Source organism: Tamandua tetradactyla, chromosome 26, assembly GCF_023851605.1.
Source record: "Tamandua tetradactyla isolate mTamTet1 chromosome 26, mTamTet1.pri, whole genome shotgun sequence".
NCBI lineage: Eukaryota > Metazoa > Chordata > Mammalia > Pilosa > Myrmecophagidae > Tamandua > Tamandua tetradactyla.
Window position 1 is genome coordinate 18598851 of NC_135352.1, and position 11738 is coordinate 18610588.

General features: G+C 32.2%; 1 long non-coding RNA gene across 1 annotated transcript; it reads right to left on the reverse strand.

The window, feature by feature from the left end:
• Positions 1–375: 375 nt before the first annotated feature.
• LOC143669747 (uncharacterized) lies at positions 376–9579 on the reverse strand. The gene is made up of 3 exons (XR_013169042.1): positions 9451–9579; positions 5326–5397; positions 376–481 (listed from the first exon to the last, which is right to left on the reverse strand). It is a non-coding gene; the product is annotated as an uncharacterized LOC143669747 (long non-coding RNA).
• Between the last annotated feature and the right edge of the window lie 2159 nt (positions 9580–11738).

Below are 11738 nucleotides of genomic sequence, written 5' to 3' on the forward strand. Positions count from 1 at the left end.
TATTCCCAAGCCTTAGGTCTAGGTAATTTTATTTTTCAATAAATTTAATAAATAAATATGATATATTCTTAGGTTTTTATTATATTTCGCATGAATATATAAGTTCAGAGAATTCTTTGTTGGATAACATGTAAAACTTTTAAGATTATTTATTTTTAAAGCATGGCTCTAACCTCTGACCAGCCTTATCATTCTCTTCTAGGGTGATCCAGTTTGTCCATGTAACTTTTAGAAACATCCTCAATTCTGTCACCTAGAAATCAACAATTCCTATGTGTTCTTTGACCAGCGCAAACATATAGTAGGAGTTCATATTCTTGACAGAATGCTTTTATTAACAGTCAAAAATGGAATCAAACTTTTACTAACCATTTGATGCTATTGACCCATATTCGAGGTTGTTCTCAGTTAATCGTTTCATTTTTGGTACATGAACTTCCATCAGGACAGCTAGATCTCCACCTTGTCCTTTAACAAACAGCTGTCAAAATAAATGTAATTTTTTATAATTATCAAAGCTTTATTTTATTTAATTAGCGTTCTGGCTGCCTATAAAGTTTATTATCTTTAAAACCAATCAGCTTTCTTCGATATTGTCACACACCATTGATAGAAGTTGGTAAGAATAATTCTCAATTAAGACAGAATCCTTTCAATTTAGAATAATTTTCATTCAACATATATTGTGACGCATGTATTCAGCTGGTTGAAATCCATTATACATCCTAGAGGTCACCATTTTATACGTAAGGATCTCAGACAACAACTTGCCAGCTGACTTAGTTGGCTCTGTGTTTGTAGTATTTCCCCAAAACTTATTCTTTGCTAAAAAAATCTTTGCTAAGCTTACTCATCTTTCTTTTTGTTTTTTAAGTGCACAAAAACTTTTGTTTAATAACATTCTTAAAATTTTGGCTGGAGTCAATAAACTTTTTTATTTTCTTAGTTGGATCTAGAATTCTAGTCCATATTTTGTGAGTCTATTGATACATATTTTATGATGGACATAAACAGAGGCATCACTAAGGTATACCTTTAGACCACCTGGATCATTATTTCTTCCACTTTATCCTATTTTCTTAAATTATATCTATTATTATTAAAAGAGAATAACAGTGATTTCCTGATATGATTAATTATTCATCTGAAAATTTATTAAGCTTGGCTTATACCGTCCTTTTATATTGTTATTAAAAGTCAGGTGGAATTTCTTCAGAACTGAATAGAATAATATATCCCGGAAGATATAGGTCTGATTGATGACCTTAAAGCATATATAAAAACAAATAAATCCAGCAATCAATACCAAAACAAATATCTCAGAAGTTCTAACATCAAGATCACTACATTGTTTAGGTTATTTGATACATAGGTAGGCACTTAATAGAGTATTCTTAAATTTATTGTAATGCCATATATTAAATGGATGCTTCTGCATGTGTTTTTGTATGTTTGGTTTTTGTTCATTTGTTGCTGCTGTTTTTTGGAGGAGTGATGGGATAGAAATATTTTTGCCTGTCTTCATCAAATTAAAGGCATTCGAAATTTTCTTGCATATCTCAGGTATATTTTCTGTCTTCTAAAAGGTGCTGGACTGAAGAGAAAATGGCAGCAGAGCAGGGGGTGTGATTTAAATCATCAGAATGTATGGTCAGATCTGGATTAGGTAGGCCCCGATGGCTCACTTTCCTGGTCTACCTGCAGTAGGGTAGACACCCACAAAATCATCAGATCACTGACCTATTTATTGCTCCCCTATCTCTTTATAATATGCTATCACCATTGCCCATCTTTCCTATCAAAAACAGCATCAGATAAAATCCTGGACACTAAAAGATCTAATAAATAAAGGACAGCTCCACAGTTATGCGTCATATAATCCTTGTTAGCTATGCCTGCACTATCAATCATTTATAGATCAAAGAATGAGATATAATTTTGATTAAAATAACAGTTCAGAAATGAAGAATACTTCTTCCAGGAAATTTAATGTCATTTCTCCTACAAAATCTCACTGCAGATGCCCTTTAGTGATTAATGAGGTTTGTTATAATAAGCCTGTATGTTAAAATATGCACAAATATGATCATAAAGTAACACTCTAGCTTCGAAATGCCTTTATATATATATAATTGCTATTTTTACCTTTATAGCTATCTCTCAAGCTAATTCAACTCTTTCATTTCCTTCCTAAAGCACTAATTAGGGTCAGAAACGAGGTGTATCTCCTAATCTATACGGAAAAAATAAACAACAGAAACTAATATATTGTAACATTTTCTCTCTACAGTCAAATGATAAAAGAATTCTCATGCACAGGGCATAGGATTTGAAGATATCAGTCTTATCCTAATAAACTATCATTTAAGCTGTTTTCTGTTTCTTCATCTCCAGAAACAAGGAGAAGAATTGCTGCATTGAAACTACCTACATAAGCTGCTTGCATCTATTTTTTTTTGTTTCATAACTATTTATGTACCAATAAGTAAATTAATAAAATGGATAAAATGATTTCTTAAATAATGGACAAGTTACATATGCATTAGAGACATGACAGAAAAATGCTACCTTTGGAATTCCTACTCTGGAGATTACTCATATTAAGAGAAAAACCATCTTGCTTTTGCCCAATTTAATGACTTAAAAGCAAATTCATGTAGTTTTTTGTGCATATGCGCCAGACTAACAATGACATAAGGTTCCAATATGGAAAACCTTCCAGATGGACTCATGAAATGTTCCTTTGGATAAAAATAAAATCAGTCTTAGTCTAGCATACAGATGATTAAATATTAGTGTACACTACATGTTTAGAACTATATAACTTTAGCAATGCCATAGGTTCTAATGTGTCATTTTCTTACAATTAAAAACTTTTTAAGAAAATATACACTTCAAATTAGGACAAAATGGTGTAAATTATAGTAGTGATTTTTCTGAGTTTGTCATGGTTACCTGCTTGCAAATAATGTGTCTAACTCACACATAATGCCTGTCAGCAATAGAAAAACTTAGCAAAACTCTGATAGTCACCACTCACTTGAGAAGGGCAATAAAAATGTCAAAAATGATGGCATTTTTACAGATCTTGGTTGCAATTTGAAATACTTTTCTTCTGCCAGAACCCAGAAGCTTCCAGAATTGGTAAAAAAAAATGAAAATGTGAGTCGAATGTGGTCTCAACAGGAAATGAAGGACAAATTCCTATCTCTTTGGAGTACTACTAATATCTCCTTACATTCAGATCTGCTTCCAATTCTTAATCAGGTTTCAAAGAGAAAAAAAGACTAACATTACATAGTGAGAGAATGAATTTCATAGCTATTCATTCATTCAATCATTCATGTTTGGTTTGGGCTGAAGAATTGTTTTGCTTGTTTGATTTTATAAAATATTGTGATAAGTTTTAATAATACATGCTATTATGAATAAACATGCCTTAGAGAGAAAATCTCAACCTAATTGCACACAGTATTCTTTAAAAACTAGGATTTTAATATCAATTAACAAGAATTCAAATCAGATTTGCATACAATTTCAAAACAAAAACATAACTATTTAATAAATGCCAGCAATGTGCAAAAAGATAATTATTTGTGTGACATCCTATTATAAGTCTAAATATCTAGAAAAATGCTCCCCAAACTATCGTTTGTAAACTACATGGCTTTTGACATATGGTCTTGAGGTAAATAAATCTGTGAAAACTACATTTTTGAAGATCCTTAATTCATCACTGCATGCTAAAGGCTTTGAAATTTTAGAGCACAACATAACAATAATAGTTTAACTGCGTATTTCTAAAAAAATCTTTGTTCATAATAGCCTTTTATCATATAGGCCTGAAGAGCTTAAACCTTTGTATATGTGAAAAAATGTTCCTCTAGAAAAATATACTAAGAATCTCTGAAATAAGCATCTTTCAGATTTTCTTCCACCATAGCATTACACATTCATTTATTTACTTTTGAACTGAATCTTTAACAAAATCTATTTTATACAATCATGATAGTACATTTTGTTGGCCAAGTTTAATAAAAGACAATGCTCTGCTCATTAGAGATATTTGTGTATAACAACAGATCTCAGAAAATATCAGTCAGAAATCAATGAGGGAAAAGTGCACAAGACAGAAAAGACAAACAAGATTTCCTCGGTAATAAGTTTCCCAAGTGAAGTTGCTTAAAAGAAAAATCAGTACAGCTCTCTGGTCATTAGATGACAATATTAAAGCTATCAAGTTTCAGAGCGATCCATAGGACATCTGATTTTCATAACAGTTGGAAAAGAAAAAGAATCAAGTTTGTAGAAGTGTAAACAAAATACTTTCTAGGTTAGAACATACTCACGAAATTCACATTTTTAATGGTAAATTTATACAATAGAAAAGGTATATGGATAATCACTGCTCAATTTAAAACTTTCATTATTTTTAAAGAGCATGAAAGATTATTAGAAACAAACACTTCTATTGGTAAAATGTGTTCACAGAAATTATGTAACCTGCAATTGTGTGCGTGTGTGTGTGTGTGTGTGTGTTTGATGTGACTAGGGAGGGAATTTGAGTGAACTGAAGTCATTTACAAAGCAAAAAGTGGCAGGAATATCTTAATTTCCATGTATGTATAAATGCTAACCTCAGTATCCCTTAGATCTACTGCTGGTTCACAACAGCAACTGTATTTTTTTTTAAATCATTCTATTATATTCCTGGTTAAAACTGAAGGCTTTATGTCAAGGGACTTGTCTCTATTTACTCAAGTTTCCTGCCCAACAAAGAAAAGACATTAGTAAAGGATTGTTTGGAAACAAGTTAGATATAGTGAAAAGTACCTACAATAAAGGGATATCAAGAGCATGCTCTCTTAATCATTGTACAAAAATTGTAAGAATAATACCTATCAGAATTATACTTTAAAATCTAAATGAGGAAAAGTACAAAATAAAAGTATTTAAATAATTGATGAAATACACTTTCGAATGCTATTCCCAGAAGCTTATTAAATAAGTAGGCCAAGCTTACAGGAAGATAGATGCTCCACAAATATAAACCATATCTTTGGATACTTTTGGAAAACACATTATTCCTTTCAGCATACTGGGGAACTATTTCAGGAAAAACTGTTATACACCCAATTCAGAAGGTTGCACATTTTACAAGAATTTGCTACTTTTCTGGGAGTCATCCCAACACCACCCCCCAGATCATTTTTATTAGGTTGCTAATACTGCGAAGCCTTTGCAAGCAAAAGGAAAATTGGCACAGTGGCATCATTTGGAACTGAGCAAGACACAAATTTGCTACATATCATTTGTTTTTCTTACCACAGTAAAAATAATTTTTTCTTGTCCACCAGTAAAAGCTCTTTCATATCTAGTCCACTGTTTTTTGCTTTCCTGAAGAGAGAGAAGAGATTTTTAAATTATGGATGTAATCCATAGATTTAAAGGTGGGCAACACTGTCATGCTTCTAGCTAAATGGAATCTTATCACAATACCTGTATGCAGAATATCAAGCCTTCATTTGGAAAAAAATCTGTTTGCACTTGTACATCAGCTCTTAGAGAAATTTAGCTTGAGAGACAGGGTTCATTAGGAACAAAATAAATCCAGTCTTATATTTCAAATAAATTTTAGTCATTTTAACATATTTTCCAGTAGACTGGAAAATACAGAAATCCAGATACAGAAATCTAGGAAATTTTTTAAAAGCCTACTAGATTTTGCATTTGAAGAACAAACTAAATATAATACATATTAATAAATTATACATGTAGCTCTGTAAGATAATAGTATCACTACATATGCATGTATGTTTGTATGTATGCATTAGAATACTTTTTGCAAGGGAGAGAAATTAAAAATACATTTTCTATAGCACATAATCTAATTCAACCTGTCTGGTTAGATCATTTAAACAATCCAAATACAGGGGATCCAGAATAAGAATGAAAGCCTTTAATCCTGTATAGCTTAGTGTAATGCCTGGATACATCCTAGAGCATATTAAGAAGATAATCAAAAAGTATTGGCAAAGTCCCTTGAGGGATGAGAAAAATTATGGAACTGTTAAACTTTACCACTGGGGAAACCCCAATACTGTGCCAAACATTAGGGACACCCAAATCAGTAGGCTAAGCCCTTGATCTTGAGCCTTGCTCATGTGAAGTTAATGTATGTAGTGAAGAAGCTTAGCCTACCTATAAGTAGGAGGACCTCTTTTGTAGCTCAGATGTGACCTCACTCTCTCTAAGCCCAACTATGCAACTATGCATTGCCCTCTCCGCTATGATGGACATGACATACAGGGATGAAAGTCTCCCTGGCAGCATGGATCAACAATGACATCCTGACCAAAAGGGGGAAAATAAGTATAACTAGTATCAGTGGTTGAGAGAGTTCAAATAGAGTCGACAGGCTATACTAGATGTCACTCTTATGCATATTTCAGTTAGACATTGCTACCTATCATAACTTGCCAAACCTTAACCAAAACCATTCCTGCCAATCCTAAAGAACACCTAGGGCATTACATAAGATTCTACAAAGGTTCCACACGCTAGGGTAACTGGCCAAAACTTTCAACCTCCAGATGAGTCCCGGGACCAGATAAGTCCTGAAATACAGAGGGGCCAGCCTTTTCAAAATATCAATTAGTTCCATCACCCTATCCCATATTATTAACAGCCCCTTCCAACATGAAAAAGTTAGAATGGGTCTAGCCCAAATACTGCTAAAGAGTGAGAGAAAGATCAAAGGTGATGGTGGAGTTATACAGAGAAGGTAGGGTTTAACAAATGAGTATGAGTGCTGAGTCATTATACTGATATTTCTTTTAGCCTCTAGTAGCTTAGAGTAGCTAGCAATAAAAACCTAAAATTATGGAGTTGTGACCCATACCAAACTCTGAAATCTGTTCTACCAATGTTGTGATGTACTTTGAAATGTATTGCTTTTATATATTTATTTATTTATTTATTTATTGCCTATATATATGTATATAATTTAAAGAGAAGGAGGAGTATAACAGAGGAGATAGGATTTAACAAATGAGTATGACTACTACATCATTATATTGATATTTCTGTTGATCTCCAGTGTCTTGGAGCAGCTAGAAGAAAAAACAAAAACTCATTGAACTATAACCCATACCAAACTCTGAAATCTGTTCTATAACTACCGCTTTTTTGTATATATATTATATTTTGCAATAAAAAAGAAGTTATAAAAAAGAACCCCACCCCCCCAAAAAAAATACGTTCTGTAAGTCTTGGGTATATATCACCATATATTTGATTTCTAATAAAGTTCTTTGATTTCCTGCCTACTGCCTTAAATTTACAAAATATTTATAATTAGAAATAGAGAAATGATCATGTGTGAAGATGATATAGATAAGCACATAGAGCCAAACAAGATTTCTAACTCACAGAAACCAAAATTTGGGCACCTCAAATAACAAAGAAAAACTTTTCATGAATGCACGTTTTAAATCTTACCAGGACATGGATAACAGGGACAAAAGGAGTAACAGTTGCTAGCAAGTAATAAAAGTTGTCCTCAACCAAATGTTTGTAGAAATGTGGATATGCTATTGGGACAGGCTATTTTTTTCAAGTATGTCCCAAATTTATCAGTGACCTTTCCAGTTGAGTGGACCACATCTCATGGAAGGCAGTACTAAGTCAGTACTAAGTCAGTACTAAGTTAGTACTAAGTACTAAGTGGAAGATCATATTTTGTAATTTTTACATGTGTTTCTCAACTTTCACTTAAAGTTAAAAATGCAAATTTATGTTTCATAGTTTTAAATCGAGACCCTAGTCTATGAGATGACACCAATCTTGATTTTAAAATATTTACTTTGTTATTCCCAACACAAGCAAAGTTATGCTTTAATACAGAAAATTGTCATGGATGACTTGTTCTTATTCACGTAAGTGACAATAATCTAGACTTACATTTATGTATGTATATCAGTTTGGATTAGCTCATATAATAACCAAGACATAATTATTTTCAAAAGCACAATACCCAGTTCTTTGGTTACTTATGAATTTTGTATTCCACCTTAATCTACTGCTAGGTTTGTGCATGATATTCTAATCTACTGTGAAAAAAAGCAAATTCAAATTCATAATGTGAGTATGACTTTGCATTAAGCAATATAACTCTTGAAGTTGTCACATATTTTCAAATGAAGAGTTTGACTATACATCAAATTTATTATATAAAATATGTTCTGGTGAGCCCAGCAGGTACAGCTATTAGCTAATCAAGAAATACACTGCCAAATAAATCCCTCATCTGTCAGAAACAGCAGTTATAATGTACCAACTTTATAGAAGCAAGGAGGTTCACTGCAATCTGATCATTATAATTAATTTTATACAATTATCTACTTACAACAATAATTTAGAAATGAATAAATAAATTGTTGAAAATCCCAATAACAAAGCAGCCCATTTAAAAATGACATTTTTTTTTTCTGACCTAAAGTTATTTCTTTTTTTCCTATTATAACTCTAATCAAGTGAAGGGAGATTTATTGAGAAGGTACTGAACGCCAAATCCATTCCTAACTCAAAGTTTCTTAAAAAGTTTAATCAATAAAACTACTGGGCAAAGAAGACTGTCTAAATCACTTCTAATAATATAATACCAAGATTAGATTCTTTATTTGAATTTTCAATTCTTCCATTGACTTAGACATTTCAAAATGATCTATTGATCCACGACAAACATCTCTTATTATAAAATGGCCAAACAAATGTAGACTGTCAGATCTGAACTGTGTATTAATAGATCACTCACTATGCATCCTGTTTCCACATTTACACAGTTGTAGGACACTCACAATGGGGCTAAATTGAAAGAAAAGTCAAGGAAAGATTGACTTTTTTTTAAGTGTGCATTTTCCTTCATGTCTATTTTTTTCTGACTGCATTTCAAAAGAACAAAACTAAATAGCTGTTTTCTTTTCCATTTTGTACCATCTGCACCTTTCCCACATCATTAGAATAATTAAGAGGTAACTATAAAACATGGAGTGATAATGCATCCTGCTTGTTTGGCTTTTGCATTTCTGGGTGCTTACAGGTCTAACACCTCATGTTATACCGCATTTTTGCAGTATACGTAGGGTAATTATTAACATATCTATCATTTTATTATTTCATTTAAATATGAAGACTATATTTTTAATAAACAAAAATATTTTGCTCTCTTGGCAAGTCACATTGACTTGTAGCAAAGCCAAGACTTTCATTAAAAATTATTGTCAGTTTTGGACTTGAGACTCAAGCAGAAGATACTGTGCACACTTCTTGAGAAGCAGTTGAGATGAATAGCCTTGCATTTCCTTCTTCCTATATTCTTTACCCACTCCTATAAGGGTGATGAGACTCACCACAACTGAAATAAGGAAAGCAACAGAGTATCCGCATTACCATGGTAATACCTGCTGCTTCCACCCTCCTAGTTCTCAGAACCGGGTCCAGTTTCTAGATGACATGGGTTAAGAACATTCTTATCTGCAGGGAGAGGTAAATGTATTAAACACATTGCTCAGGGGTAATACTCTTAGGGTCTATTGCAACATGACTTTTTTTAAGCTTCTTACTGTAGTAAAATACATACAACTCAAAATTTCCCATTTTTACCACTTTCAAGTGTACAATTGGGTGATACAGATTACATGCACGATATTGTGCTACTGTCACCAATATCTGTTACCCAAAATTTTTCATCACCTCAAACAGAAACTCTGTACCCATTAAACAATAACACCCCAATACCCTCACTTACTGGTCCCTATTAGCCTGTGATCTTTTCTCTGTCTCTAAGAATTTGTCTATTCTGGGTATTTCATATGAGCCAAATCATACAATATTTGTCTTAATGTTTCTGGATTATTTCACTCAACATGGTTTCTTCAAGGGTCATCTGTGTCGTAGCATGTATCAGAACTTAATTCCCTATTACAATATTCTCTTGTGTGTATATATATATATAGTGTATTTTGCTATCCATTTATCTGTTGAATTGACAATTGGGTTGCTTCCATCTTTTTGGTATTGTGAATAACGGTGCTATGATCATTGGCATATTCAAGCTCCTGTTTTCAATTCTTTGAGGTATATACCAAGACATAGGATTGTCAGGCCAGAAGGTAATTCTATGCTCAACTTTCTCAGGAAAAACCAAACTGATTTGCAAAGCGGCTGCAACATTTCACAATCCCACCATGATATATATGTGTTCCAATTTCTCTGTAACTTCACTAACGCTAGTTATTTTTTTTAAATAATAACTATTCTTATAGTTATTATTTAACTTATTCTTATTCTTATTCACAATGAAATGGTATTTCATTGTGATTTTGATTTGAATTTCTCTGATGACTATTGTTGTTAGGCAGCTTTTAGTGTATTTAATTAGCGATTTATATATCTTCTTTGGAGAAACATCTGTTCAAGTCTTCTATTTTTATTAGGTTATATGTGTTTTTGTTCAATTCTAGCAGTCCTTTATATATTTTGATATTAAAATCTTAGATACATGGTTAGCAATTATTTTCTCCCATTGTGTAGGTCATTATTCTTTGCTATATGAAAATTTCTAATTTTGATAAAGTTCATTTACCTATTTTTTATTTTGTTACTCAAACTTTCAGCGTCATATCTGAGAAATCACTGCCAAATCCAAGATTGCAAAAGTTTTATACTAGAATTTTGTGGTTTTAGTGATTTTATTTAGATATTTGTTCTATTTTGAGTTCATTTTTGCATTGGTGAGAGGCAGTGGTCCAACTTGATGTTTTTGTACATGGATACCCAGTTTTCCTAGCACCATATGTTGATAAGATTATTATTTCCCAATTAATAAATTTGGAATCATTTTTAAAAATCAGCTGGCTATAGATTTATGGGTTTATTTCCATACTCTCAATTCTAATCCACTGTCTATATACTTATTTTTATTCCAGAGGCACACAATTTTATATATATATATATATATATATAAATTATATAAATATAAATTTATATATATATATACAGTTTTAGGAATCGAACACAGGGCCTGGCAGGGCAGGCGAGAACTCTGCCACTGCACCACCATCGCCCGCCTAAGAGGCACACAATTTTGATTACTGTGGCTTTGTACTAAGTTTTGATATCAGGAAGTATGAGATTTTTCTGTTTTTTTTTTTGTTGTTGTTGTTGTTGTTTGTTTTTTAAATATCAATTTGGATATTCAAATTGTGATTCCATATTAATTTGAGGGTCAACGTTTTCATTTCTGCAAAAAATGCTGTTGGAATTTTGATAAGCACTGTGCTGAATGTATAGATTACCTTGGGTAATACTGCTATCTAAAAAATATAGTTTTCCTGTCCATGAAAAACAATGACTTGCTATTTATTGAGGTCCTTAATTTTTTTCAGCAGGGTTTCGTAGTTTTCAATGCATAAGTTCTTCAGTTCCTTAGATAAATTTATCCTTGATATTTTATTATTTTAGAGGCTATTGTAAATGGAATTTTCTTTCTTTCTTTTTTCAATTTCCATTTTGGATTGTTCTTTGCTGGTATACAGACACAAAACTGATTTTTGCATGTTAATCTTGTAGCCTGCAACTCTGCTGAACTTGTTTATGCCTAGAAATTTTCAGAAAAATCATATCCCCTTTCTTTCTCATGGGGTCTCAGAGGTGTGGAAGCAGCGGCGGCTGCTGGG